Below are 25,877 nucleotides of genomic sequence, written 5' to 3' on the forward strand. Positions count from 1 at the left end.
AAGAATTATTAGTAAACATTTTTATTAAAAAAAATCTTTACTGAACTTTAAAGATACAAAAGACAAAAAAAGCATAAGAAGCAATTGTTTGGGAACAAGTCCTCATGTTTGTCCATTTTACAGGCATAAGTAGTGGTAGGTAAACATCCTTAGTTAGAAAACACCATACATTGCATTCAACATACAGTAAGTATGAGTCCATTTCTCAGTCATACGAGTGGCATAGGTCAAAAAGTTTCAAAGAAAAGAAACACATATGCATACATACATATATATATATTATATATATATATATATACACACACACACATACACACACACATATATATGCATACATATTTATACATACATGTACATACACACATTAGTATACACACACATATATATACGTATGCACACACACATATAGATATATATATATATATATATACACACATACACACACATATACACATATATTACCTAATAGCGGTCGCCAGTAGGTAGCTATAGTTAGGACCTAGTTTCCATAGGAAAAGTGTTTTTTGTTTTCCCAATAACTTTGGCGCCGGATGACGAATCTTCGTGCAATTTTCAAAACTAGTGGGGCACTCCGGCCAGCTCTTGTCTTGAAAGTTTCGGTGCGATTCGTTAAGCGGGGGCCGAGAAAAAAGGAGGGTCCCAAAACGTGTTTTCTCCTTGTTATTTTCCATAGGAAACTTTAGACACAGCTACAGCCGAACTACTGAACGGAATTGCACCAAATTTGGCAAAAAGGTAGCTCTTGGTTCAGAAAGAGCCCTTTTTGTTAAATGGTGTAAATCCATTCAATAGTTCCTGAGATATTAAAAAAATAAAAAGTTTCGATATCTGGGCGGAGCCTAACCCTCCGAGCACGAGCTTCAAACCAGGAAGTGTTGGCAGTCATCTTGTACCTTGCATCAAGTAAAAATCAATGTGCGGTTTGTGAAGGTAGAGGTAGCCTGGCAAGGACTTTCGTTGCGGCGATCTGCAGTTTTTGCAGACTTGGTGTGGTGCTAAGGTAAAAATCAATGTGCCTATCCACCTGTACGTGGGTGACTCTGTAGTGTACAGACACACGGGTGTGTGCGTACCTCTGCTCTTTTGTTCATTCGCGTGTACACTTCTGTACATATTTATCAACTCACCATCCCTAAGCCTCTTTTATCAGACAGAAACAAAAGGTGATGCTTCACTTAAAGGCTTGACAGACTGGGACGCCAGCTCTGACAGCAGCTCTGCTGGATGCGAGCTACTGGCAGGTTTCATGCACCAATTTATCTAAACTGTCGCCATCCAAAAACTTTCGCGAGCAGCCTGGCCCCTGGGACAGCGCGTGCACCAAAGTCATCAGTTAGTGCATCTTCGGTAGCAAAAAAACACTGCTCAGTAATAACCGGTAGCTGGCTCGCTTTTTAAGTAATTTTGTTTGAGTGCAACAGCAAAATTGGGCCAGTAAGCGGTGTTATTAGTGAAGAATAAGCGCAAGGGGCCGTTATTGGAAACTCTATTTATATTACAATTGAACTGCGAGTGCCGGAGTCACGTCCAGTGTTTCCCAGGGTTTCGCCCACTTCCATGGTTTATTAGTAGCGGCGGTGAAGTGTAGTCGAAAGGGGACATACTTTTGATATTCATGAAGGCGGCTTTTTTTGTGTTTATTTTTTCTTCACACTGGTCCGAATCCGCGCCTGAGGCCTTCTTTTAACACGTGTATATCACAGAAATGTATTGTTATGAGGACACGGATAACAAACACTTAGTCCAAACGTTGTAGAACGAACATCCATCTAAGTGCGTTTGTACTACCCAAGGTATAATCTATCTATCTATCTATCTATCTATCAGTGATGTCATTTGATGTCATCAGTGATGTCACTGACCATGTCATGAATTATGTAATATGTGACATCATCAGCAGTGGATTGCGGGCGCGCGAGGTAACTATAACAAAGGAATTTCAATGGTTTTGTACGAGTGAAGTGTCCAGCTAACTAGAACACCCCTGAAACCTATGGTTTTTTCAGTGAATTTCAAAGGTTTTTTAAATGCTAATTCCTAACTTTAACATGTCTGAAACCTATGGTTTTTTTCAGTGAATATATATATATATATATATATATATATATATATATATATATACACACACACACATTCATATATACACATATGGTGGATCCCTGTTTGATGAATGCCTATCTGTGACCAAGGCTTGAGGGAAAGCTGAAACGCGTAAGGATTATGGTCATGTGCTTTATGGTGGACTGCCTGCCTGTCTCCAAAGTTTGAAGTAAAGTGCATTGAGTTTCCTTTTGCACTGGACTCTTCATATTTCTGGTGTAGAAATATGTTTGGATAAAAAGTAGGACTCTTCGTTCCTGCTCAACGAAGTCGCCCTGCCAGGGTCTGGGGCTCTGTTAACGAGGAAGCTGTCTGTGGATACATACATACACACACACGTACATATTCATACATACATATAAACACATACATACACACATAAATACGCATACATATACACATATACATATATACACACACATACATACACATATACATACAAACACATTATATATATATTACCTATTTGTAGTCGCCAGTAGGTAGTTCCAAAGGAAATGTGTTTTTTCACTGGCCTATAACTTAGGCGTTATTTGAGGAATCTTCACAAAATGTTCCCAAAAACAGTGTGCTGGTCATGGTGCTGGTGTCTACTAGGGACCCCACAAAAAGCATTTTTGCAGTTTGGCGCGGAGTCGCAAATTTGTGGCAAAAATGTTTAGTGTTTTTTTTTTTTTTTTAAAGACTATTGGGTCTCCCGTGCTTGCTTTTATTAAAGGACCAGAAGCATAATTAACAATATAATTTTGGGGGGGGAGGGCGCACACTGCTCCCCGCCCATGGCCAATCTTGGCGCCGGGGACCGCCACCTCCCGGGGCTGGCCGAGTTTTAAAATAGAGTGGAGCAGGGCCACACGGCCCTCCTCGTGAGGCTGTAAGAGCCCCAGGGACCAGCACCTTCCAGGGGCTTGATGAATAAAAACAGGAGTCGGTTCGCAGTAACCCATCTCCATTGCTCAAAAGGGCCTCAGGGGCTATCACCTTCCCAGGGCTATGTATATACTAGAAGGAGGGGGGCCATGCGGACCCCCCACCTGGAGCCATTAACGGCCCTAGGGACCACCACCTCCCCGGGTCAGGCTACTGATATCTCCCGAGGTGCCCATTCTACGGAGATAGCGGTTTGCTTTTGCATGGTGGGAGCTGTGCCAAAACCAAACAGGGGATAGGGGGCCATGCAATCCCCCCCTCCCCCCAGTAAAACAAATTCCCGCCTTTTGTCAGGATGACTGACAGCTGAGCAAGAGGCCCCCAGGCACGTTTCCCGCCAATTTTGGAGACGCATTTTTTAAGCCAAGGAATATGCGGACATCTCCACCAAACAAAGAAGCACTTACTTCATTTAGTTAAGAAGAAAGACTCTTGTTCGAAGGAGATTTACCTCTTTGTAGTCTCGTTGTCTTCTCTATAGGAGGATTCATGTTATCACAAATCTCTGAATAAGGACGCACCAGGAACAATCAAATTGCCAAAACACAGACAAGGTCACTGGTGACATTTACTCGTGCTTCATTACGCAGCTTGATTGTAGAATACGTACTGGATATTTACCCAAAGAGGTAGCAGTTAGTAATTAACCAGTAGAAAGTACTCGACTTGGGTAGATATTTTGTGCAAAACTGTGGACTCTTGTTGGATAAAGGGCCAGTTACGGTTCTGTTGTTGCCAAGTCCCTCACACAGCTACTCACAGATACTTAGACACCCACTCACAGACCCACCCATGCCTAAACCAAATGAGTTCCCGATGTAAAGGAAATCAGCCTAGCCTTTTAAAGCAATCTCTGCTTTGTTTTTTAAAGTTATATTCAAATTTCTTATTTTATATAAATATTATAATTTTTCCAATCACATACTCTGCTTTTAACTACGCATGTTTGTGGCTTCAAACACACAAAAATGTTTAATTTGTGGTTTTGACACATGCTTATTACACACTAGCATTTGATGTCATTTCCGGGTCACATTGCTTCATATGGCAACATTGCACTTTGTGTACGCTATTTAGCCCACACCATGTTTTTATTGAAGCCTTGAGTTGCATAGCCTTAAAACATACCAAGTCTCACCCGAAATCGGCAGTCACCTGGTGTGGCAGGTGGGTTTAGGAACCTCTCCCGATGCTCTCACCCTCTCTGTCCCCTAGCACACTCACCGCTGCTTAACTCCTTTTCCAGTATATCTCCCAGGCAGCAGGCAGATCCTGCTTCTACTCAGGATCCACTGCACATATCCACTGTGCAGCATGAGCAAGGGCTGCAGAGGGTAATGTGTGCATAAGCACTTCGTAGTGTGCTTAAAGAAAAAGAAAAAAGTAGTACCTGGAAACAAGCAGTAGAACAACATATGCAATCGGCCCATACTCCAGGGAAGGGGCAAACCCAACAAGACAAATGAAGCCAAGCAATGGTAAGCAATCGGCAGGTTCTAAGCCCACTAAGTTAACTAAATGTCTTGCAACAGCAAGTGCATGCGCTGTCTAAGGCAATACCTTGGAGAACCTAATTATTAACGTGCAGACGGATGTTGATCCCCTCACTCTTCTTTTACTATATCGGCCCCCATATCCCATGCCATCTTTTTCCGCCACTCTTAGTGAACAACTATCCTCCCTTCTTATATCGCATTCCCATCTCGCCATTTTCGGCGACCTGAATTACTGGTTCGGCGACAGCCACGCCGGCTCCCATGCTACTGAGCTTTTTGAGACGCTTAAAAGCCTGAACCTTGTCCAACACGTCTCCCAACCTACTCATATCAAGGGACACGTCTTGGACCAGATCTGGACCTGCAACCTGGAGCTGTCCCCACCAGACATACGTCCGTGTGCCTGGTCCGACCATCATTTGGTAGACACTATCATCACGGTTGCTGCTCAGACCCCCGCTCCCTTGATGGCCGGCGGCCATGCCCGTAAATGGAGCTCATATGACTCCCAGGGATTTCTAATTGCCCTGGCTGACTCCTCCCCGGTGATTTCTGACTCCACCGACATGGACGGGCTGGAACAAAAAGTGGCCACCTGGCTCGAGTCGGCCAGCGATTTGTTTGCCTCTCTGGTCAAATTTCCCTGTACCAAACACAGGAACTCTCACAGGTGGTTCTCCGTCGACCTCAAAGCCCGGAAACTTAAAACACGCCAGCTGGAACACATTTGGAGACACGATTACTCTGACCTAGCCAAACAATCTTATCTAACCGCTCGCAAAGAATTTAAAACAGCTATTCGTTCAGCTAAAACCGAACACTTCGCCAGTAGGATATCTCAGGCAGCTAATAAATCTAAGGAGGTGTTCATAGTTATGAACGAGTTAACCAGATGATAGGACCCTACCAGCCCAGACTCCCACGCAGGAGGCCTGTGATACCTTGAACTCGTACTTTCTAGAAAAAATTTCCACTATCAAAAAATCCATTTCCTCACTCCACCAACTGCCACTACTGGATAACTCCCTCAATAATCCCCTGTCCTTCACTTCTTTCCCGGTTCTAGACTCCTCTTCTTTGGCGGAACTAGCCACTCGCGTAAAATCTGGCTCCCCAAATGACTGCTTGTCCGTTCTGCGGAACATATGTCTTAATCTACCTGACAGTATTCTACATCTACTTAATAGCTCCCTCAGCAGCGGCATTTGCCCCACTTCCCTCAAGGAAGCTATCCTTGTACCCTTACTAAAAAAACCTGGCGCCGACATGACGGAGCCATCGAACTACCGCCCCATCTCTCTTCTCCCCTATTTTTCTAAACTCATGGAGGCCCATGTCACTCGCTGCCTGTCCGGGTTTATTGAATCCTCCGGCTATCTTGTACCTACCCAGGCCTGCTTCAGACCCGCCCATTCTACAGAAGCTGTTATTCTGGCAGTCCTTGACACACTCAGAGGCAACGCGGACGCGGGAAACCCCCAAGCCCTCGTCTTACTGGACCTGTCGGCCGCGTTCGACACGGTGGACCATGACATCCTTCTCCACCGTGTCGGACAGGCGGGCATCCAGGGCGTTGCTCTTGAGTGGGTCAGGTCTTTCCTCACAGGGAGAACACAGGCGGTCCGCCTTGGTCCTTACACTGCAAAAAAAACTCTCACATCCTGTGGTGTCCCCCAAGGCTCTTCCCTCTCCCCGCTCCTCTTTAATCTTTACCTCCGGCCACTCATTCAATCGCTTCTGAAATGGGACATCGTCACCTATAACTATGCGGACGATCTCCAAATCATCTTCCCCCTCAACTCACCTAATGCCATCACAACTTTTCATGGAGCCATGACCCATATCCAACTCTGGATGAACCAGAACCAATTAAAGTTGAACCCCGGTAAAACTGAGCTCCTACTTCCCGGACTCAGTTCCACCTACTGGGGTCCACAGTTCTGGCCTCCAGAGTTTGGCTCCCCCCCCCCGTCCCAGCAAAATCAGTAAAAAGTCTGGGTGTCATTATCGACACCGAGCTTTCTCTTAGTGCTCATGTGGGAGCGGTGGTTTCCTCCTGTATGTTCCAACTTCGGAGGATCCGCAAAATCCGCCACCTTCTCCCCCTGGCAGCACTCACCCAAACTGTCATTTCGCTGGTACTCTCCCGTTTGGATTTTTCCAATGCCATCTACCACGGTTTGCCACAATACCTGACTCAACGCCTTCAAATCGTTCAGAACCCGGCTGCCCGCCTGATCCATGGAACACCCAGATGGCAATCAGCTAAACCTTTGCTTATGAACCTGCATTGGCTCCCGGTTGAGCGAAGGGCTGCCTTTAAGGTGGCTTGTCTCACCTTTAAGGCACTTCATTGCCCTTCCCCTGCTTTCCTAAAATCTACCATCCGCCCTTACTGCCCCACACGTAATCTTCGATCCGCCCACCGCGACTTGCTGATCAACCCCAGGAGCAAAACTAAGAGATTCGGCGGACGCCGGTTCTCTCACCTAGCCCCCGGGCTCTGGAACCTCCTCCCTTCCTCTATTAAATCCTGCTCCTCTTTTCTCAAATTTAGGAAAATGCTAAAAACTTACTTCTTTCCCACCCCCACGTAGACTCTGTTCCTCTACCTCCCCCTCACTTTGTTCTGTCTACCAGCGCCAGGAAGCTTCGGTGTCAGTGCGCTCTATAAGCAACACTTAACATAACATAACAATACCTAAAAAGGTACAGAGTCAAATCCAGCAAATTATAGATAGATTGTATTGATGGATGTCTTAGCTAAGGACTTAGCAAGTCTGCTACTCCAAAACTTAATTTGGTTCCATTAAATCAACCTAGTTTCGGGCCTAGAATTTGGTTCCAATAAATCAACCTAGTTTCGGGTCTAGAATAGGAACCATAAACATACTTGTTCTTTCACTGCTCATAGAAAAATCGCTTTCTACACATTCATTTTTATGCACTTGTTTCAAATATTTAAAATCAGATTCCAGCAAAGTTCCTAAGAAATATCTATGGGCAAATCAAAATCAATTGGAAAGAACACCAAAGGTTTTACAAGACATACAACTAATCTGTTCTAAAACTTGGGTTAGAGTGTGTGAGGGGCAATCGGTCTCTGTCAACATACACACTGTAAAAGGTTTAAAACAAGGGTGTGTCTTCAAACCCTCCGTTTTAGGTCTCGCCTGACCCAGCGCATGCGCTGGTCTGGCGAGACTTCCCTTTTGACTCTTCAGGACTTCAGTTAACAGTGTCTATGGTGCTGCAGCACCTTCAGCAGTGAATACTCGGGGGGGCCCCAAAGGTCCTACTTCAAGTCTTACCCACTCCTGCAGCACAGAAGAATTTGGCGTTACAGTGGGTAACCTCAGCACAGGCACTCACAAGATCAGATCCTGCTTGGAGAAGTAGGGATGCCTGTGGTACACACGTGAGCCTCAGGCGGGCACAGGCTCACAATTTGGAGTGGGGCAGCCACTCTCCCTAACGCAGCATGCGCTAAGACAAGTCCTCCCTGGCAGAGTGGCATTCAGTCCATTGGCTATCGGCTGGAGTCCTGTAAGGGTGCTTCGTTCACCTTGGCCCTTCCTGGCATACCGGGTTCACAAATCCTAGCATGCCGGTCACAAAACTTCTTCACCCGTAGCCCCCTCTGGCTTACACAGTCACTGCAACCAGGTCATGTGGCTTGGCATATGCATTGCCAAGCAGGCCGGTGTGTCGCGAGCGATTCGCCTGGATCTCAAGACCACGGAGGACGCGCTGCGCTACTTAGACGAGCGTACTTTAACAGAAGATCCCCCCCTTCATTGCATCAACATGCAAAGCTTCTCGCTGAGTTCCAGGACCTAGCAGCTCGCGAGGTCAACTACCTCGGCAAATATGCACGCACAAGAGTATACGGTTAGGGCGAGAGGCCACACCGGACATTGGCCAGACGCCTCCGCCCTCGACATTAGTCCTCGTTCATTACATAACTGCAACTGGATGACGGGGTATTGCATACACGGGGTCCAGATATCACCTCCACCCTCCTTGCCTACTATTCTCGTTTATACACCACTCGCTCTCCCCCTTCAGATGAAGCTCTCACTTACTATCTTGCTGAAGTGGCAATGGTCTAGCTGGTGGATTGTCAAAGTCAATTTTTAGCGTCGCTGATTACGGCAGAAGAACGCTGACTGGCCATTGATGATCTCAATGGCACCCACGCTACAGGCACCAATGGCCTAACTGGAATCTTTTATCAAACATATACATCATTATTAGTTCCTCATCTGTTGGAGGTGTATGCTGAGTCCCTTGAGAATGGACGAATACTCCTTTCAATGCAGGAGGCCGACATAACTCTTCTTCTTAAACCGGGTAAACCCTCTAATCGATGTGCCCCATATCGGCCCTTATCACTGCTAAATCAGGATTATAAAATTCTGGCCAAAGTCCTTACAACGCCCCTATCATTACTAGTGGACCAAATTATATCCCCGTTCCAATCTGACTTTATTCCAAATCGATCCACATCTGTGAACCTTTGCAGTCATTAATCAAATAGATCCCAGCCTTCCAGCCGCGGTTATATTACTGTTGTGCAGTTCCTATAAACCTATACAGGATGTGCATGTTAAGACAACAGAGTGTGGGATTGGGGTCCAGACTGATTCCAGAGACCCCCAACAGGTATGTTTGCCTGTATACCAGCTAGCGCTCAGTGCCACTAGAAACCCCTCTTACCAAGGAGAGAATAGTTCTTGGCAACTATCGAACATGACATCAGGGATCGTGCAAACAGTGCGATCCTTTTCGCTCACTCACTCGTGCTCACTTTGTCTCGGAGAGATACACAGAATAAACGGTGGGGACGTTTTCAATAAGCATTTATTGAACCAGCCTCATTCTAGTGTAAAATAGGTGTGCTGAAACAACCATAAGACAGAAACAGATATAAATGATTATAAGCACAAACAGAGTAAAAGGATGGTAGATTTCTATGATAATGCTAAAACAATGAGTCCAGGCAGGTATAAATGACATGATACATGACAGTAATAATGCGTACTCCTACGATGAAAACCTAACTAGATGTACAAAGTGTACCTAGAATGTATGTAGGTGTAGAGCCAAGAATCCCTCTAAGATAAAGTCAACCCCATTACCTGAAGTGAGAGACTGTGGGATCCCGTCTTGGTCCGGAGATGGACACACCGCGAGGGATGTCAGACCACTGCGAGCTGGAGTATCTGCATGCAGAAGCCTCAGTGTCTTGTGTCAGTGTGTCAGCATGGAAGTCCTTTTTCTCCTCTTCTTGCCTCAGCAAAGATATGGTGCTTATATACTCAAAGTGGTACCCTTAGGGGATCCACATTGCTGTTTCATGTCGGACTTAGGATGACAGAAGGAATAACCCTTATACATAGTTATTATGCAGGAGATGGTAGTCCTGCTGGTTTTCAAGAATCCTCATGCATAATGAATGAGGCTAGTTTTCAGGGAAAACCCCACATCCTGTTAGCAGTACCGTAACTAGGTAAAAGGTCAGTCCCAAGAACCGTTATGTAGTGTAATGGCAGGGGAGATATAGGTGAAAGGTTAGGTGACTACCTGAGTCTATATTGGGGTACCTATAAGAAACATAACACCCACTCCTCATCCAACTGGACGACATACAAAAATGTTAATGTACTTCTAGGCATTTGTACACAAACAAATAATTAGTCTAAAACAATAGTGCGATTTTTTTTTCTTTTTAAATGCAAAAAAATGCTAACATCGTATTTTAAACTGTAGAAGTCTTACTAAAATAGATGTTTATATATATAGTTTGCGGTACAAAAGGGGGTGGTGATGGACGGAGCATCAGAACCAATCAAACACTCACACCCAGTCAACAGATCCAGCGGCGTCACTAGGGGGGTGCGGGGGGTGCGGACCGCACCGGGTGACACCATCATGGGGTGACACCAATCTGGTTACGGCGCTGTGTAACACAGCTCTGCAGCCTCGCCTCACCTCTGCTCTGCTTTATTATCAGGATGGAGGAACCCTGAGCCTAATAAAACGTTGTTCCTCTCTGACAAGCGCAGAGAGGCTGCTCTCCCAGGCTCCTGACGACATCACTGAGTATCAGCCTCGCCCCCTCTGCTGGTTAATTGATGGACTCACACTGAGCGGGATCGGATCAACAGATGAGCGCAGCTGCAGTCAGTTCCTGCAGCCACCAGCGCGCTGTACGCACTGTCACAGGATCCCAGGAAGGAAGTTGCCCGACTAGGCCTCAGAACTCATTCCTTGCAGGTTATATGCAGCTATTGGCAGAGGCACACAACCCACTGAACTGTTTTTACCAAGAACCTTTGTAACAAAAGAAATCGCCCAGAAAAACATTTTACTTGGACTACAAACATTCGATCTTCATAGTAACGGTAAAGCTCTGCAGCAGACATTTTAAACCTTTGTGTTGATTCGGACATGTGATCAGATGTTCCACAAAAGCATTTCTGCAGCATGTGCATTACCCACGAGGCTACCTTACAAACAGAAACTCTGAGTCTGATTAATAAACATAGATAGCTAGACACGGCAGGTGCCTCCATCCCTAAACCATCTAAAAACACAACCAGGGTCGGCTTTAGGGCGGTGCAACCAGTGCAGCTGCACCTGGCACTAAGCTGTGGGAGGAGGAGCACTGTGTTTAGAAATACCTAATGGGTTTTAACACATATGCCACAGAGTTCCTTGTGCGCCCAGCAGTTATCAAGCAGCATCACAAAATGTCAAGATAACGCTGATGATTAATGTTCCTGCTGAAGGGAGATCAGAGTTTTGTCTAGTGGCAGTTTTGACTCATCATACAGTAGTGTGGAGGGTAAATGTGTCTGCTGCAAAGAACTGGGCTATGCTGATCACAGAACTGTATATTATGTGAATAGCTGAGTAAGTTACTGCTTCTGTCATAGAGATCTTTTGTTACAGCAGTTCATTGGTTACTATCCTAATCTAGCACGGTAACCCATGAACTGTCATCAAAGAGCTACATGCAAACTGCATGTTCTAGGTCAGAATGTTACGTTTTTCCCCAGTCTTTCATTATCCTAATGTTGCTTTGCCTATGTTACATTTCACAAGTGGATTTCTTCATATGAGCCCCGTGCTGCCTGCCCATCCTGGAGCCCCTCTAGCATGCTCGACAGTCGACAGACGACTGATGTCGCCGCAGAACAAGTTGGTCGTTCCTGAGGAGAGCCGAGTGAGCAGCAAGGCAAACGCCTTACTCGGAATTAATGCGAACTAAGTTTTACTTTTGGTTAATAGGCCACTGGCGGACTCAGAGCGGAGGAGGTCCATGCGGTAAGTCATAAGGGGGTGACACCATGAGTTACCCGCACCGGGTGACACCAACCCTAGTGACGCCACTGAACAGATCTGGGTTTGATCCATCACCGTTCTTTAGCCCACTCTGCCACCCCATTTCAGACATGACCATATGCAAATCAGTCTGACCCTGTGCCTCATGGGAACAGTCCAGCCCGAACTGCCAAGCCATGTCTTCCCTGGACCGGAAACAAGCTTCCTAGGACCAGTTTCTGGCATTTCAGCCGTCTTCAGCCAGGCTTGCTTGAATCCAGTGGCAAAGTGAGCAAGGGACTCAACGTCTGAGCATACCCTGCCAAATTATAGCGAACAAAGCGGTACAAAAGGGGGTGGTGATGGACGGAGCATCAGAATCAATCAAACACTCACACCCAGTCAACAGATCTGGGTTTGATCCATCACCGTTCTTTAGCCCACTCTGCCACCCCAGTTCAGACATGGCCAACCTGATGCTCCGTCCATCAGACCTTGCGACCTGAAGATCAAAAGTCTCTCGGGCGGAGGTTAAGAGCATGATTTTCTGTAAAAGCATGGCTTTCATTCAGCTCAGAGTATCAAAACGTATAAAGGAAAAATTCAGTGAAGGCCATAACGGTGCCTCACTGACTGTGTGGGTCGGTGGAAACAATACTTGCCCACAACAAGTAACCCTGGAGTTAACAGTGACAAAATATGCAATGACTGGAAGCATCCCACAACAACCTTGATCATTCAGCATCAAGTAGCTCCCATTTGAAAGCAACTTGAACACCGGATTAATCACGACAGCCGGGACTCTTTCAAATGACAGGATAAGTTTGCAACTGGCCCGTTACGGGGCCTGTGAAGCATGATATCTTGGCATTTGCGGGATCCACTTAAAGAGTTCTTGCAGTTTGTACCGCTTAGAAACACTTCCATGTCCCCACTCTTGCATCGAAATCTGTATGGCAATTACCAAGATTCATTGATGCACCCATCGCTTCATATCTGCTTGCCTGTTGTTGTTCTAGGCAATACTGAAGCTGGAAAGTTGTGACCGGTAATGTTATATGGCCATGGATTAACCATTTTGTTGATGGTGACTCTGCCACAGTAAAAGGTAATTGGTCCAATTTTTCAATACGCAGCATTGTATATTTTGCACCCCTCTGTGCCATAGTTATCTGTTTTTAGTTAGATTGTATGCAGAGAACAAGGACGTACTGTTGATAAATCGCCAAGGCACATAACCACCGTGCAATGATTGCAGTGTCCAGCTTAATAACATAATAGAACTTAGCGGAGACTGTCTGTGCTGTAGTATGGACAAATGCTGTTCTACTACATCTATAGCAGAAGATACAATGTTGCCCATTGAATAAAGCCTGGATGTTAATGTAGGCATACCATTATCGACTACAGCTAATGCTTTTTCTAGGTTTCATTCTATAAATTTCACGAAGTCTCTCCACAGCTTCTTGTTGAGAGATTTTCCAGATGACATTATAAACGGCGTATAAGAAACGTTTCTGACGTGGCTTTCGGGGGCCCAATAAAAAGTCCCTTAGATCCATGTCTTCTGATAGTAAGGATAAGTGTTGTTTCATCTGTGATAGTGTCTAGGTTTTTAACCAATCGAGGCATAACTTCCCAACACTGTATGATGTCACCACCCCCGGATGTTCTCGTTGTACATAGCTTTGGTCCGGCCTATGGATACTAAACCGTTCAGAAGTACCCCGGAATCTTGTTTGACACCTATTTGTGTCTGTGGGCCAAACTAACAGTCCCTTCCAATTAGGGTCTAATGAATTATAATGTATGAGGTCATCTATTGTATCCCCTCCACCTGATGTAAAGTTTTGCCACCCCTCAAAGTGTGATGGTGAGGGAATCCGAGGTGTGTTCAGGTCTTTGTTCTTGGCTAGTCCAAGACATGAGGTCTGTTGCACAGTGGCATTCAGAAAGATGATCTGCTGTGGAATGAGGCAGGCTCGCAATAGTGCTTCTGTTCCCTGAACTTGCCATTCCTTTGAACCCCAGACTGATTTTATGTCTATAGTGTCCTTCCATAAGTCGAAACCCTGTTTAGACAGTTGGGAAATGAAGGATGCAGAGTAGATCTGTTTGGTGTTAGTTAGCATATTTTTCTGTGCAGTTGTATGCGCAACCTTATAATAATATGAGGTCGGGTCAGAAGTCTTAAACCCTGAAAAATAAGAACATTTCTGGGCAATCATTCGTGAACTACTTTTCGGTGGTGTCGGGCAATGTTCCAATTGGCGGTATGTAAAAACATTACGTAGGATACTGGATTTGTGTAAAAAGTGATGACCATAATGTTGGTAACAATAAATGGTTTCATAATCAATGCTTGAAAATGCAGCAGATTATTCTAAATCAGACAACATATTATTTACTTTCAAAATCCCAATCGGCAGAAAATGTACTAGAGGTAATGATATAATTTGGAGACATTTTAAACACATGATGTATTTTCAAACGTTCAGTGGGACCAATTATATCATATGAAAGTCCGTCACAAGCTATACCATCTGGGATTGGAAAAGATCTAATGTTCACGAAGGACAGGTCTCTTTGTTCATGATGAGATGACCTATGAGGTTTCAGGACCAAGTTCACATTTGATACTGCAGAGCGTTCTGGGAGGTAATTTCCGTTCATGAGTAAGCAAAAGACAGCCACTAGGCCAAACCAGAATAGAAAAAACAATATTCCAGTTATTATCCATAGTTGTAGCCAAGGTGATACTAGGTAAGTCTTTTTCAGAAAAATGTAGAATTCATAAAGTTATTGTTTACGAGAAACTTAAGCTGGCGTTGTTTCAGGTTTACTGGGATCAAGAGAAAAGGTATCAAAATCGATGAAGTAGCCAGAAGCAGTTCAATCCATCTTTGGTAGCTCAACAGGTTTTGTTGAACTGGCAGACGTCTTTTGTACAGGCATGTTTATGTAGATAAATATCGGCGGTAGGCCGAATTGATATTTGTCTTTCATTTGTGTTTTGATGTTCTGTTTCAACAGGAACAAGTTAAATTTCTAGTTGGAAAGCCCATTACTTTGTATTGGTGACTCTTCAAATGTTATGAGTATTTCCGTATGAACTTACTGTATGGTAGCGAGAGGGGAGCGTTGGCTACCCAGGAGCCTACTATTCAGTATCGGCCACATAGTGTAGTTTGAACAGATCGCTGGAGACAAATCTCTTTTCTTTTTTGCCGGCAAGAGGCAGAAGAATGGTACTTCTTGTTTCTTCGACAGCCAGGACAGTTACAGGCTTTCTGTCTACAATCTTTTCTCTGACCAGATCCCTGGCTTGAGGGATTCAGGTAGGTCTTGCCATGACCGATTTGACTTCCCCAGTTGCGGTGCGTTTTAACTGCACGTTGCTTTGTAAAGTCCGGAATTCATTAAGATCCTGTAAAACAGCCAAACGCTTATTGATATTAAATGGTTTTTCATCCGCCCCTGTGCTTTCAGACTCGAGATCAGGTATTTACATTCTCGTTCCAAATAGGACTTCGTAAGCAGTGACACCTCCTATGAAACTTCTAGGCATATTATTAATTCCCCCCTGGACCCCATATAAGTGATTGACCAAACTACCACCCGAACCTAATACTCTTGCTGTTAAAGATTGCTGTAAGTCTCGGTTTTTCCTCTCCACGACCGAATTTCCCTCGGTATGGTACGGAGAGGAATACCGCAATGCAACACCCAAACTTCCCATGGCTTCCTTGCAAGCCCTAGAGCTAAACGCTGGGCCGCAGTCTGAATGTAATGTGCCAACTGCATATGTTCCTATGAAGACCTGCAAACCTTTTATAACAGTTCAAGCGTCAGCCGAGCGTTGAGGCCATACCCATAGGAATCTAGAGCATGAATCTACTGCCACCAATATATACTTGTAAGCCCCATCTGATTGTAAGGGGCTGCAGTGGTCCAAATAGACACAGGCGAGTGGTCTGTCTGATATTAGTAAAGGCATCTGTGCTGGACTCACCAAGGAGGAACCCTTCATCTGCTGACAGATGTCACACTTCAAGATACATGTTTTCTTCTGTTTAGTTAGTCCTGGCCAACAATAGTGTAGTTTTAGAAACCGTCGGGGTAACTCCTGCGTGTGCAGGACCTAGACCCTTGTGTGCAGCTAGAATTAAACCTAATCTGAGATCCATGTTTGGTATTACTCTATACCCTACTCCTGGAATTTGAGCATATGGAATATTTTTTGCATCTAACTTGTAGGAGTACTTGAGTGGAAAACCTTTCAGTAAGTGTTGGAATTGGACCTTATTGCAGGGTTATCCCCAACCTTTTTCCTTCTTCCTCCTATTCTTTCCTGACCTGTTGTTGTTGGTGGTGGTTTTGGGACTCTGGACACTTTACCACTGCTGATCAGTGCTAAAGTGCATATGTTCTCTGTGTAAATTGTTATTATAATTGGTTATACCTCATTGGCATATTTGATGTACTGGCCAGTCCCTAATAAAGTGCACTGAGTGTGCCGGGGCTGGTAAATCAAATACTACTAGTGGGCCTGCAGCACTGATTGTGCCACCCACATGAGTAGTTCTGAAACAGTAACTCAGACCTGCCACTGCAGTGTCTGTGCGCAGTTGTTAACTGCCATGTCCACTTGGCAGGTGCACCCACTTGATAGGCCCGAACCTTCCCTTTTCTTACATGTCAGTCACCCCTATGGTAGGCCCAAGGTACCCCATGGGCAGGGTGCAGTGTATGTGAAAGGTAGGACATGTCAACACAATGTAGAGGGGGGGACGGGGAGCTATTAAAGAAAGAATAGGTCCAGTACCCGTGCTCCCAAAGGTAGATGCAGTAATCACTTGGGGGTAGCGGTTCCTAAAAAATGAGAGTCACCGCCAATTGTGGCCGTGAGTCTTGCTTAGTGAGATGTCTGTCTCATTCAAGTTGGGTTTTGAAGTGATGGGGGGTCCCTCCTTTTTTGGATATAGTGCCCTCATATACCCTTGCAAGTGTCATGCTTCATCATCGGGCGTTGCTTCTCGTGGGGTTGCCGCTGCTGTCCTCCACGGACCCCGCAAGAGGGTTCTTTATCGGAGATCTTTTAAGGAGAAGCCGCAGTTGTGCATGTGGGTGTGTGGGCTCAGGGTGATATAGAAGTGAGTGAGTTAAAATTACCAAGCGGTACCCAGAAACCAATTTTATTCGGGGGGTCCGTGTGGCAAAATTAAAAGCAGGAGTTAGACATTGGAGCTACCTCTGTCCAGCAAATAAGGAGATGGGGATATGATCGTCTTTCCTTTACTCTCAGAATCTCTATATGTGTGCGTGATTATAGTGAAGAATGGTAAACATGTTTCGCGCTTCTCATTGGTCCATAAGGGATCCTGGGGCGCTTCGTCAGGACCGGAAAGAGTGTGAAATGAGGAAAAAGTGTTTTAAGGAATCAGGGGGAATAAAAGAACCCCTGTATACCTGTGATCCCCCTAGTCAGGTATAGATGCATCTTCGCGCTGGAACCAACCTGTGGTGCAGGTTCCTAAAACCCAACCTGGTAAAATGAAGAGAGAGAGAAGGACGTACATATACATATAAAAAGGTAGGACATGCCCTGATGTGTGTGGCATGTCCTGATAGTGAATTAATGCCAATTTTGTTTTTCACTATTGCAAGGCTACCTGTTGCCACAGGACAGAATGGGGAGTTTGTTTGTAACATCTTATAAACATAACTGCCCCTGGGAGCAAGGTAGGAAAATTAAGTTTAGTATGCCTGAACTCAGAATGTGAAAATGCATCTCTTAGTGAGGGTCATTATTACATTCTGTGTTTGAAAATACCACTTTTAGAAAGTAGGTATTTTGTTGCCTAACCATCCAGTTAGCCTCTGCTAGGATGTGGATTGACTGCCTGGCTGTAGAGAGACAGGTGCTGGGGAGCTTTAGTGGCTCAAGGAGTCTGGATGAGGCGACACTAGGTTGAATAGGCCTGATCTGCATTTGGAGTGGTGGGAGGAGTGGCACCTGTACCTGAATAGGGCTGTGCCTGCCTTTCACAATGCTGACTCCGACCCCCTGTGGTGTGTCCGGAGCCAAGGCTCACACTGACAATGGATGTTATTGTGCACTTGCAGAGTGCCCCCCAGAACTGGTTTGAACTGGGCTCAGAGCCCCTTGCACAAAGAGAACAGGGACATTTTAGGGTATACGTATCAGAATCAAAACCCCAGACTTTTAGACTACTCCTGGAATCAAGCGGAACCTTTGCTGAGGAGAAGAGATGGAGAAAATAAGGAGAAGTACTGCCCTTGCTGTGTGTCTGGTGTTGGCCTGCAGTTGCTGTTTCTGCCAAAGAAAGGAGAAGGACTTTGCTGTGTGCTGTGTCCCCTGCTTGATGAAAGTCTCCAAGGGCCCGAGTAGATCTTGCCTCCTGTTTTGAAGTCTCAGGAACACAAAAAGGCATCACCCCCAGCTCCCCTGAACTTCTTGCTGGGAGTTCTGACCTGCCAGGAGCGCCTCTGACTGTGTGGGTCCTCTGGAGGTTGTTTCTGCTGCTGGGAGCTGGAAAGCAACGCAATAAACAAGGAAGTCAACGCATCGCTCTTCTGGCAACAGTTTTCCGACGAAACGCTGTGGTGCGAGAAGAATCTCCCGCACTGCTGCACCGCTGCTGAAACCGCCGCAGCGCCTGTTGCTCCTGTAAGAATCGACACATCGAGGCTGAAAAGGTCAACGTAGCGCCGCCTCATCGTTCGCCGATGCATCCCGGATTTCCACACATCATCCCTGCGCCACAAGTTTTCCCCGGCGCAACACCGGCAGATCAGAGTCGTCTCAGAACCGACGCATCACTTTCCCCTACAGACCGGACACGACGCATCGCTGCCCTGTGTAAAGCGGAACTGTTGCATCGCATCCACGAAGGTCTCAGGAATGACGCATCTCTTTGTTTTTCCGACGCTTCTCATCGCTGCGGATGTTTGGCTTAGTGAACTTTGCTGCAACAACAGGTACTTTGCAAGAAATAGTTTTCTTTGGACTCAGTTGCTAAAACCTTTTGAAAGTCATTTTTCTTAATACTTGTATGTTGGATTTGTGTTGTTTTGGACTTGTTAAGTTTAGATAAAGATACTTTAAGTTCTAAACCGGTGTGGTGTCTATTTATGGTGTTATCACTGTATTACTGTGAGTGTTGGTACAAATACTTTACACATTGCCTTTGGGATAAGCCTATCTGCTCATGCCAAGCTACCAAGGGAGTGAGCAGGGTTTATCTAAAGTGTGTACCCCCCCTTACCCTGACTAGAAGCAAGGGTCCCTATTTGGACAAAGGTACCTACCTCTGCCAACTAGAAACCCCCATTTCTAACAGTAAGGCTGTGCTATTCTTGCGTGAAGCAATGACAGCTACCATTATCTGTCTATCTATTCTTGTACTAGAACCTGTGATTGCAGCTACGGCAGCAGTTCGTACTGCCCTTTTTGCGGCTTCATCGGCCAATGAATTCCCTTCAACATGAACACCATCATGTTGATGACTCAGCGTGTGTATCACGTGAGCTCTTGGTAGTTCGTTTTTCAACTCAGCTACCTGTTCCCATATCATTTGATGCTTAATTGTGACACCTTTTGAGTCTTTAAACCCATTTTGACCCCACTAGTGAAGACATTCATTGTATGACTGGACACAGTAAAAAGAATCGCACACAATCAGTGAGGGGAATTATCGATCCGTATTTATTAGTGCCTGTAACAGGGCTTTTAATTCTGTCAGCTGTGCCGAGCGGTCTCCTAGAGACTGGCTTCGTACAGCTAGGATGGAACTTGCCTTCCTGCATACGAACCTTCACAATCGCACATGGGACGCTGTATTGTTGTTTACTACCTATGGTCGGCTGAGCAGAACCGTCAGTGTAAATAATATATTCATACTGTTCAAGAGGCATTATTTCATTTGGGAGAGGATATTCTTGTTCGTATTGTTGGAATGCTGGTGTTTAGTGTGGAGTCAAATTTGTAATCCACATCTGTTGCAGTGAGAAAATGGCCCATTGTATCAATCTTGGATGTAAAGCTTTAGCATTTGGAACACTTGTTTTTGTAACAGTCTCTAAGGCTGGTACTGGAGTTAAGACAATTATTCGCAGTTCTCTTTCTCTCACTACAGCAGTCTGTACTGCCGTCAGAAATATTTCTGTAGAAGCAAAACGCGTTTCAGCATTTGTGTACAAGTGTGATTTGTATGCTATGGGTACTGTTTCGCATTCATTGAAGGTTAGATAAGTGTACTCAGATTGACCCGCTATAACACGGATCACCAAATCTGTGGTTTTACACGTGTGTGTAGATGGTGGGACTTGTACCATGACATTTCAAAATAAATGCTGGTTTACAACTGTTCTAGTGTTCTCATTTATACCTGCATTGTGTATGCTTTGAGGGGGCTCATACATTTAGGTTATTTCACTTTCTTTGTTCAGCCGATGATGCTGAGAGAGCAGTGAGCAGGGCGGTGAGCAGAGCCACGGGTGGAGAGCTTTGTTGCGCCATTGCCAGGCAACAGCTAACAGCTACTCACCTTCTCAGTTCTGGCGAAAACCCGAGGACCAAGGTGAGGAGCTGAACACAAAACATCCTGTGGGGGTGCTCTCGTGCTTTTCAGCGAGTGTGGCCACTGTCAGTCAGTGGTCACGGAGGGTGTACCACAGGTGGTCCACAGAGGCAGCCTGCGGCCTCCTAGTAGGTCCCCCTCGCCACAGGGGTACAAAACCGGCCCCTAGCACTCAGGCTGCCCCCACCATCACATGTACAACACCATTCGGCCTGATGAGACCAACTAGGCCTGATAAAACTCAGCATATCCAGCAAAGCTTTTGGGGCAAGGGTGTTGATGCTGATCACCCTATTGTCGCGGTGGAGCCGTAGAAGCTGCGGAAGCTGTGGGCAAAACTCAGGCCCCGCGTTTCGTCGCTCCTCCTCTCCTCCCCCTGTAGCTAGCTAGCAACAAGCCTCTCGCCCTCCAACACTGTAGGGGGGGGGGGGGTAGTACAGTGGTACAGCGGCACAGTGGTGTGGCCCAAGCGGAATGGTGAACAGAGTGCCCCCTGAGCCCACATCAAAGAGCAGGCCACGTCAAGGGGAAGAAGCAAAACTACTACATCAACTGGAAGTACCAACCAGGTCCCAGGCAGCAGTCCTAGCAAAGGGCTTCACATAACCCACTGATCCCGAAGGATCCAGACAGAACTGGGAGGGTCAATCACTTCGGCATTCCATTAGTAACGGCAGTAACAGCGCTCTATCAGTACAGACAGCCAGTGCGATGGGACCCAAAAAGAAGGACATTGGACGGTCAACTATGGCCTCAGATGGAAAGGACAGCCTGGAGTCGCCCATTAAAAGGCTCGCAAGGAGCCCTACTCTGCCTCCGAGCCCCAACAAAATTCTCCAAGTCGCTTCGCAAAGTGGATCAATTATGCATTTCTTTAAAAAAAGTGGCAGCCCAAGTATTACCCAGGACATTGTTCAGGGCTGTCAAATGGACAAATCTCAGGACGAACCACCCACCAGTCCTGACATGCCCACCCAACAAGCAATTAGCAAGACAAAAGAAAGCAGAAATTCCTTCCACCACCACTACCCATACACTCCCAAAAGAGAATTATTTCCAAGCCCGGCAAGTTGGGGAGAGCAGGAAGCTCATCACCGGGGCATTTACTGGCAACATTATATCCACATTCAAAGAAAAGGAGTTTGACCCCTCAATCAACAGGAATCATGAGGCAACAAGGATAAATGTGGAACACGCACCAGTGACAGTGGCACAAATCCACCGGACCGATATCCACGAACAAGAAGGCCAGAATACCGAGCCTCTTCCATCAGTCTCAAATGCTGTCTCACCCATAGGCAATTTAACTTTAGATTCTCCAGAGGCCGGAGACTGCCTCTTTCCTCCAGAAACCAGGGCAAAAGATTGAAAGAACTCTGGAGTTAACCCCAAAATTGTTGGGGCTATTAGAGCTTACACGGGACGCCAAGGCGGACCGTAATCAATCAAATGATAACATTAACGAAGATCTTTCAACAGTGCTCTCAAACAAAACTAACAGCTCTATAAGCAGAGCATTACTGTGGCAATCATCAAAGATGGAGGTCCAAATTTGACCTCCCCTCCGGCTCAGCAGTGGCCCGAGGTACCGACGGAGAGAGCGGGGCCTCCTATTTCCTGAGCAGTTGCCAGGTGAGGTGAGGCCAATACCCAGATTAATTCGGGTAATTTCTTCCACACCTATTCCAGGTGCAGGTTGTATGATTTACCCTTTTTTTCACAATCACAATTGCAGTAGCTTACTCGGTCCTGACGAAAGCCAGGGTACGTCTACCCAAGGCTGAAACATGTCGACCACCTCTATCACAGTTATTTGTTAAAACTGTTAAAGCACTGTTTTAATTTGGTACCAAGGCAGCACTTTATTAAACTATTTTTGTGCCTTGCTCCCAATTTTATTACACCACATTCACTTAATTGCACTGCACACATCACCCCACACAATGTCCTAGAGTGGTCCTCCCATTTTAACAACATTGCCACACGAGCATCCGGGACGTATTCTGAACCTTGCCTCATGACAACTTGGTGGCATCCGGTTCTCAGATAAAAGTCCCTGGTTTCCCAAATGATGAGGCAAGCCACTCTATGTGGGTGATGGGAACCTTCGATGCATTTCGAGATCTCATAATGCATGCACATATCCAAAGCGATATTTTGGTAGGAACATACCTTTATGGTGCTGTTGTATGAAGTTCACCTAGCCCTCCAGACTCACAGTTAGCTTTGTATTTATATTGTGGATTGGGATTTTTTCTGTTTGAGTCTTTAAATTGATATCCCGTAGACCCCCTACTCTTCTTGAGATTCTTTTTATTGGTCCAAATAGACCTCCTGCAATCAACAGCAGTCCGCCTAGTTAATTTAACCACCAGGGTGGAAGACCTGCGAAACAGAATTGCTCAGTTCCTCGATACCAACCCCAGCGTAGGCTCCTGCCCAAAACTCATTGACAAGTGGGCCTCTCTCCCAGAGATGCTAGCGGGCATAGCTGAAATAGTTAGAGGAAGAAGGGGCTTATTGATGACTAGCACAACAGATGGCCGGGCAGTCCTAAACAATCATCATCCTAACCCAAGTAAGAAGGAGGCAGTTCCATCAAGCCCGAAGTTAACCGACGGAGACAAACAGAATCAAGCACAAGGACCAGGGAGCCCTGTTAAAGGGCTCAATGCAACTCCAGGCAAACACAGGGTCAACGGCAGGGAATGCGATGTTCCGATAATAATCAATAATGATCTCGGCGCCCCAAGCTCGACAGACATGCCAGATGCCCCCCTATGGTGAGCAAATAAAAAAAGCTGAGGAAACAACTCAAAAAGACCAAAACAAAACGGAGAGAATCACAGCCATTGAATTTAAAGCATCCCCTTCCACAAAGCAATACTAAAAACAGACAGCTTTATCCAATATTCCCAGGCAAGCTGGGAGGCAAGTCGGACGCCTCGTCTGGCCCAACACATGGAGACCATCAAGAACAGACAATACCACAAAGACAGTCTATTGCAAGAGTCCCCATGACTCCTGCCAGACCAAGCTCTCCTTCAGAGCACAAAACAGCGTTAGGAACATGTCCTACACCACTGGGCAAAATCACCCAGGCAACGACAGCTATTTCACTATCGTACACGGATGTCTTACCTGCATCCTCAGTCAAGCACTGAGATGCAGATAAGAGCACAGAGCACACAAGAATGGAAAACCAGCAAGCAATACCCTGAAACACCCAGCAAGTACAAGCCCAGTGTTAAGCTTGGAAGTCTGTGCCCCAGGAACAGGAGATGCTTCAACTATAGACTCCACAACAAACGTCCATGATGGGGTACCATATTACGGGACAGCACGATAACCTGAACAGGAGCAATATTCTATGCCTCTTCAAACATCTATTCACCCGGGCACAAATCCGTACGGAAGATCTGGCTTGGGTCAAATTGATGAGACTCCAGGGGGACACTCATGGCGAATCCACTGTGGTGGGTCTGAAGCAAAAGAGACTCCAACAAGCAGTCCTGGATGAATCGCGACAGTTTGCCGAGTGGTGCATAGATGTCCAGCTCCCGCCACAACCAAAATATCTCCATGTCCTAGCAGAGAACAATGGGGTTAAGGACACATGGTCTGTCTTGAGTGGGACCAACAGCCATGGGGGCCATGGCAGCAGTTGGACTAGCTCCAAGGCCCCAACGGGCATTAGGATCTCATGCCGGAACAACTATCGGGGCTGACATTTAAGTCACCTGGCTTCAGATCAAACAAGCACATCAAGAATGAGGCTGCACTATTACTAACAGCCGTGGCACTTGGCCCGGCCGAGCTGAGGCAAGGGGAGCAAATCCCACCCAACAGCAACTGTCTATAATCTCCTGGAACATCGCAAGGATCAGTAAAATCACAAAAGAAGATAATACGAAGGAGTTTTTAGAGAAGGGCGACATATTATGCTTCCAAGAGACATGGGCTCTGTCTAGCACCCTATTGGCAGGGTACTATGAATATCATGTAGCAGCAACTAAAAGGAACATCTTTGGTCGTCCATCGGGCGGATTGTCAGTTTTTATAAAACACACCTGTAGTTTCGTAGCCACAGAAAACAAATCTACCACCCCAGGGATGCAAGTACTATTGATTAGAGGCCTGAACCTAAATTCCCACCTGCGCCGCCTCCTGCTATTAAATTGCTACATCAATCCAGCACAGACTACTATGAAAGACTATATGGATATGCGGACACAGACTCTTGAAGATCTACTAACCAAATATAAATCCCATCAGGCAATCATAGCGGGGGACCTCATTCTGAGGAATTTAGACAAAGCGAACTCCCCCCCCCCATAGTGCAAGGGCCGGGCAGAACCCCTCTACGATCTCTTCAATAATCACAAGTGAAGAACAACCCACACATTAAAGAAAGCACGTTTGATATCTTGGCATCCGAAACAAACTTTTCGGAACATCTCGACAATTGTCTATATTTTAGTCAGCGAAACAATCGCAGCCAGACTAAAAGATTTGGAAGTTGAGGACAGGGCCGAAAGTGATCATAGGTCCTTGAGAGCTGTGATTCAGCTAGAAGTACCATCAGCCACCATCTTTCAACCAATAGGAGAGTCAAGAGGGGCCAAAACAGCATAAAGTCCTCCGGAGGATAAAATGGTCCGAATATATAGGAAAGAAGATGCGAGCTTGGCTGGATTCGAAGCAGGAAGGCACCTCACCACCCCAAGTAACATCAATAAAGGATTGGGAAAACATTGTTAAAGACCTCCAATTAAAACTGGGAAACCCTCAACATCAACACCCATATATCAAGGAACCATCAATAGCAGGAAGGTCCCCTAAACGATATACTCAAAGGCAAACGTGCCCTCCACAAGGCCCTAGAAGCAAGGAAAAGAGGGGGCATACCAGTTGTGGGTCCGTCTGTTACAGCGCTAAGGGCAGTCTTAAGAAAGAAACAGTGGGAGCATAAAAAGGAACATTATATAGAAGGAATGGCTCCCTGTTGAAGGATAAGAACCACTCTGGGCTGTGGAGGCACATCAATCAGTTGAGTGGTAGAGGAGCACCAAGAGAAAATAGAGTGGCGAAGCGTGACTAGATAAAGCATGAAACATAACTATACTCGCACACCTCCTCCAACAAAGGCAGCTCCGAAGCGAGATGCTAGGGAGAGGGGCAGATCCGGATAAACAGTACAAATCTCCAAGATCTGAGCGTCCTCTGCGATAATGTTTCCACAGTTCAGATCACCTGGGATTAAGAGCACTGCAAGTCGCCAGGTTTAATAAACACCAACATGGTGATCACGACCTTCAAGAAAATGAGGAACGACGGAGCCCCAGGGCCAAATGGGTGACCAGCACCTGTATTCAAAACAGTGCCGGACTTTTGGACA

The 25,877-nt window shown here is 46.0% G+C and overlaps 1 protein-coding gene across 1 annotated transcript in view; it reads right to left on the reverse strand.

Moving 5' to 3' along the window:
• Window positions 1-25,877, reverse strand: part of TAF1A (TATA-box binding protein associated factor, RNA polymerase I subunit A) — a 519,167-nt gene that overhangs the window by 224,811 nt on the left and 268,479 nt on the right. The gene's annotated exons all lie outside the window — the stretch shown is intronic.

This window comes from Triturus cristatus, chromosome 6 (genome assembly GCF_964204655.1).
Source record: "Triturus cristatus chromosome 6, aTriCri1.1, whole genome shotgun sequence".
Classification (NCBI taxonomy): Eukaryota; Metazoa; Chordata; class Amphibia; order Caudata; family Salamandridae; genus Triturus; species Triturus cristatus.